The following is a 6,326-nucleotide window of genomic DNA, read 5'->3' as shown; positions in this document are numbered from 1 at the left end:
GTTCATCAACAATAACTCATTCCATTAGGGAGTTATTGTTGCACTACCGCACCAATCCCAAATAACATTTAGGATGTGTGTGATCTTCTCCAACTGAAGGTGTAACGCCCGAAAGTTCTCAAACTTGCATTAGAATTATTCTATGATTTTTCTGGAATTTTTAGATATTTTTCCGGAATTTTCCGAGTAGCGGAAGTAGCAAAAGTAATTAGATAAGCAAAATGGTTTAAGCAGGAATCGAACCCGGGACCTCTCGGGTCCGCTAAACCTTTAGTTAGCCTTAGTAATCGGTGAACCCAGCAGGGCCGTGCTGAAAGAAAGAGGAACCAATTATATTTATATTAGAGTTGGGTTCAATAATCCACTTAATATAAATTAAGAACTTAAGTTGGGTTTGGTTTAATTTGGTTCGGCAGCCCTCTCCTCACCAAACCTCACGCCACTTTCTTTCTCCAAACCCTCACGCTGAACACCTCTCTTCTCTTCCTCCTTCTCTCGGCACCACACCAAGAAGACCTAGGGTTCTCTCCTTAGGGCCCCAAGGTCTCTTTCCGGCGATGATTTTAGCACACGGACGTTCCCCTCCGCGAGTAGAACACGTGGACGCGAGCGAATCGTCGAGAAGTCGTCTCCACCGGAATTTCTAGCGATTAGATTTGTAAGAAATCTAGCACACAAAGTAAGAAACCCCTCACCTGCAGTATAATAGCTTCCGTTTGAGTTTTTATGCTTTAGTTAGGATGTATGCGGATTTTTATCGATATCTAGGGTGTATTTAACTCTCTTCGCAGATTAGGGATTTAGTTGAGCACCTCTAGATGGGCCGGGCACGTCTTCCCTCTTCAGATAGGAGGTTAGACGTTGTCGGGTACCTAGAGGTGGTCTCCCTAATAGGGAGAAGAGTTAGAGCATCCTAGGGGCTCGATTAAATGTCTAGCTCAGTAATAGACAGTTTAAATAACTTATTAAATGCACTAGAAGCATTTAAAACAGCAAATTAGTTTATTTCAACTTATGTAGGACTACAGTCCAATGGGTGGGCTCCCACAGTCGCCTCTAGGTTCAGACAACCTAGTTCTAGGTTCAGATAATCTAGATTCAGCAAAATAAGTATATAGCATTTAGTATTTTACTTTCAGCAGTGGCACTGTACTGGATTAGATATCCACTGGGCTGGACTCCCATAGTCGTCCCTAGGTTTAGCTAACCTAGTAAACCCTACTAGATTCGGAACTTGCAATCCCGGGTTTGGATAGGGTTGCGTGCATAGCTAGTATTTTCACTTATTATATGTATAGCTTTTCAAATTCACAATCAGTTATGTGAGTTCAGCTTAGTTTCAGTACCAGCTCAGTTAGTTTAGTACAGATCATGATCAGTTTAGTTCAGTTCCATGATTTGTTTTCAGTTTTAGTTTTCATGCTCAGCTCTATTTTCGCAAGTATGATAGCTTATGTTCAGTTCTTGATTGCTATGCTTGTATGATCACATGCCATGCCATGTTTAGCCTAGTCAGTATATTTCAAATAGCATGCTTTGAAAATCATATCTACATCGTATGCATGTTTTTGTGAGGTAGATGGTTTCTTACTAAGCCTTTTAGCTTACAGATGCTACTTTTCTTATATTGCAGATACAGGTAAAAGAAAAGTGGACTAGTGGAGGCTGGAGGGCAATGCAGATCAAGATGTGTGTGGGAGGAACCTGGAATAAAGATCTGAGGGATCTAGCAAGTTTATCTTATGTTTTAGAATATTTAGCAAGTTAACTGCCTTACAACTTTAGAGAGTTATCTATCAGAACATTGTTAGTTGTTTTTCTGCACTTAGCGTGGTTACTTGTCATGAAGTAATGAATCATATCTCACATCATGTTTAGTATGTTAGCCACTACCTAGTAGAATGATCATTTAGCTTTTATAGTGTTGTATAATGATTTTGGCGCAGGTCTTTGATATCGAGTTTGTCGATCAGAACGATCGGTCGCCGGTCGATCGGGGTCTCGGATCGGTCGGTGAACCGATCGAGGCGTTCAGCGATCCTAACTCTCATTCGCAGTGGATCGTTGGCGGATCGATCCGTGCGGTGAAAAATCCGATAGTTGGATCGCGAGCGGCACACCAGCGATCGGTCGGTTGACCGATCGGTGAGCCAGATCGGTCGTCCGACCGTCGGTGAGAATCTGGATCGATCGGCGGCCCGATCCGATCGCATCTAAACTGAATCATGGATCGGTCGATCGACCGATCCAAAGGTTCTTCCTTGTGCGATGTCGGTGGACGGTCCGGGGCCGATCAGAAGTCCGATATCCGTGGTAAATACCTCCCCTAGCATGTGTACAATTATTAGGTACATGTAGAACATTCAGTTTCAGCGTTCCAGCAATTAGATTAGCAAAATTTTAATAAACCCAGTTTTCCGCAAAGCATATAGGCACAGCAGAAATTGTAGCGACCGGCCTTACAGAGTGGTATCGAGCCAAGTTCCATACTTCCTACACACACATCAGCATTGAACCTGCAACTTCCAAGTAAGAATACCTCTACTTTATTTATGCTTTTTGTTTTGTTATTATAGTTCATGTTTATATGCCTACTTCTTGTTAGTATGTGATAGTTTTTAAACATGATATCGTAGTTATATAACTGTGATTACATTAGTTATGTTATGTTCTCTATGTCTTTAGAAATGGCGAGGACGCCCACTAGAAGGGCACTAGCCTGAGCTCACAAGAGGCGGCGGTTCGGTGCCTCCTCCGGACCTCTACATTAGTGGCTAAGTTCAGTGACTAGTGAGCGAGCGAAATAACCACCTTAAAGGCTAATCAGTAGAATACCCCCACAGTCACCCCGGAACCAATTTGACGACTCCGGTAGTCTTAGAGGTTCCACCGGCTCACCACTGACTGACTGCAGCCCAGTTGGCCAAGAAAGGAAGCCTATCCGATCCGATGGCGGTGGTCAAGCCGGAGAACTGGGCACTAGTGAACCATGGGATGCGTAAGCCTGGTTCAAAACAGAGCACGATGGAGCTTCTGGATGGCCGAACACGAGAAGGTGAAGTGTACCTCCTTCGCCTGAGACGCACGCATGTGGTGGGAAAGAATCGAGCAGGCACCCGGTGAACCGGATGTCATGGGTGACTTGAGAAGGAGTTCTTGAGGTTCTTTCACGTCTGGGTTACAAACCGCCACTCGACGATTTCAGGTTTCGTCAGGCTTCGATTGAAATGAAAAAAATTCAACAGTTGGCTCGTCTATGCCCGAGCTAGTCGGCCTGAGAGAAGGAAGAATCCGTTGATGCTCAAGATCGAGGCGAAATAGCGATGAACGTGGGCTGGTGGCCCATAGGCCACAAACCACGGAGGAGTTAGTGAGCGGTGCCTTGACCACGAGCATTACGAGCACATGGGCGGTGAAGCAAGTTTCCTCGAGTCCAAAGGCCAAGGAAACTCCCACATTCAAAAGCAGGCCCACGACTCTAGCGGAAAGGGAACTCCAACGAAGCGGAGATCGGAAGTGACCCAAAAGGAGGACCATCTAGCAAGCGACCCGGTTATCCAAAGTGTGCTACTTGTGACCCAGGGGTTTGTCGCAAGGGCACACGAGGATGCTTTGAATGTGGACAAGAAGGGCACATAGCCACAGCAGATTCAGTATGCGGGCCAGCCAGCTCAGTTATATCGGATGCAGGCGCTCTAGAAGGTCCACTTATCAGCCAGGGAAGATTAGAAGCCCCTCCAGCTATGGCAAATAGAGTGTCGTAAACAGAAAGTCGTATTCCAACCCGAAGCGGCAGTGCAATTTGAATAAGGCGCTACTGTTCTATTTGATACTGGGGAAACCCATTCATATATAGCCAGGATGTTCTCCGAGAAATTAGAAATACCCCCAGAGGTACTCAGTGGTCAGTTTCTGACGACACTACCTTCAGGAGAGGTCATGGCTTCCACGCGCTGGCTCAGAGCAGTGCCGGTCATTATAGCAGACAGAGAGCTCTTCTGTGATCTGATAGTGCTAGAAATGACCGATTATGACGTTATCTTTGGAATGGACTTTACGAGGATACGGTGCTACCATAGAGTCTAGTAAGAAAATCATCTTCTTTAAAGCGATGCAATTTGAATACAGAGGAACCAAAGAAAGGCCAAGAAGTTTCTCTCACCTATGAAAGCACGGAAGCTACTGGATTCAGGATGTACAGGATTCCTAGCACACGTAGTCAACGCCACCAGGACAAGAACCACCACTAGCGGAGGTTCGAGTCGTATGTGACTACCAGCAGCCTTCCACGAAGAGTTACCAGCTTAGCACCGACGGAGATTGACTTTGAGATAGAGCTCATTCCGGTACAAATCCTATCTCAGCGCCTTATCGCATGGCTCCAGTAGGAAGAGGAACTTGGGAGCAACTCTGAGGCTGACAAGGGTTTCATACCGAGTCACTCACCATGGGGAGCGCATGTACTGTTCGTGAAGAAGAAGGATGGAAGCATGCGGCTATGCATAGACTACAGAGCACTGAATCAGGTCACGATCAAGAACAGGTATCCTCTTCCCAGAATAGATGACCTGTTCAACCAGTTAAAGGGAGCAGCAGTGTTCTCTAAGATTGATCTCAGATCAGGTTATCATCAGGTGAAGGTTAAAGAAGGGGATATACCCAAGACAGCATTCAGAACCAGATACGGACACTACGAGTTCGTAGTCATGCCCTTTGGCGTGACCAATGCTCCAGCTACATTCATGGATCTCATGAACAGAGTATTCAGGGAGTATTTAGATAAGTTTGTTATTGTGTTTATCGATGACATTCTTATCTACTCAGGAACTCAGGAAGAACACTCAGAGCACCTGAAATTAGTATTGCAGACCCTTCAGCAGAACCAGCTATACGCCAAATTCATGAAATGTGAATTTTGGTTAGATCATGTGTCCTTCCTGGGTCACATCATCTCAAAGGATGGTATTATGGTAGATCCCAGCAAGATAGAAGCGATAAATGCGGAAGAGACCTAAGAACGCCGTAATCAAGGCTTTATGGGATTAGCAGATACGAAAGTTTGTAGAGGACTTCTCGAGGATAGCCTCCCATTGACAGGCTCTTACCGGAAAAGGGAAATTTCGGTGGACGAGGAGTGAGGCGACTTATGAGCTAAAAGGAGATTGACCAGGTTCTTGGCTCTACAGACGACACCGCGGCTTTGACATCTACGGTGATGCCTCTTAAGTTGGGACTAGGAAGCGATGCGATGCAAAGCGGCAAGGTGATCGCCTATGCCTCCAGACAACTCAAGGATTATGAGAAGAATTACCCTAATGACCTTGAGCTTGCAGCAGAGTGTTCGCTCTCAATTTGGAGACATTACTTATGGAGCTCGGTGCGAGTGTATAGATCATCATAGTCGAAGTACTTCTTCACTCGGAAGGATCTGAATATGCGGCAGCTAGATGGCTTGAGCTGGTCAAAGACTATGACGTGACATCCTCTACCATCCAGGAAAGCCAATAAGGTAGCGGAGCACTTAGCAAAAATCCAGTGCTACCTTATCTCCTGATGTCACGCCCCTCTGAGAGGAGATCGATTTCGTCTTGAACTCATTGTTGGACAACTCTACTATGACCTTAGAGTCTACCTTGCTTGGTGATATTCATCGACTTAGGATCGGGACGAAATTCAGGAAAATCAAGCAAGGGCTATGTAATCGAGAAAGTAGAGAATTGAGAGAGTCCGATGGCGGTGTTGTATTTTGGTGCGACTACGTGTTCCGCATCGGGAGGAGCTCCGGAGACATTTTAGATGAGGCTCACAGGACTCCTATGCGATGCATCGAGTTCCACCAAAATGTATCAAGACCAAGAAACGTTTTGGTGGCCCGGGATGAGCGAGACATCGCCGAGATGTTAGCATCCTCACTGCTAGGGTCAAGGCGAGAACATCAGCGACCGAGGAGTTACTCTCTGATTCCGGAATGGAAGTGGGAGGATATCTCTATGGACTTCATAGTGGGACTACCGGAACCACGAATGGTTTTGATGTCATCCGGGTAATAGTCGATAGGTTGACTAAATCAGCCACTTTTAGCTATCAAGATATCCTACTCCATGGAGAAGCTAGCTCAGTTGTATCTGGAGATCGCCGACTTCATGGAGTCCCACGTACCATTATTTCAGACGAGAATGATTTACATCACATGCAGGGGTGTGTGTATGCGATCGACATTAGGCACGGTTAAAGTTCGACCTGACATTCCATCCGATGCGGATGGTCGAGAGAGCGAGTAAATCGGTACTCGAAGATATGCTCGGCGTGTGCCTAGACTTCAAGGT

This window comes from Zingiber officinale, chromosome 7A (genome assembly GCF_018446385.1).
Source record: "Zingiber officinale cultivar Zhangliang chromosome 7A, Zo_v1.1, whole genome shotgun sequence".
NCBI lineage: Eukaryota > Viridiplantae > Streptophyta > Magnoliopsida > Zingiberales > Zingiberaceae > Zingiber > Zingiber officinale.
Note: the sequence above shows the minus strand (reverse complement) of the source record.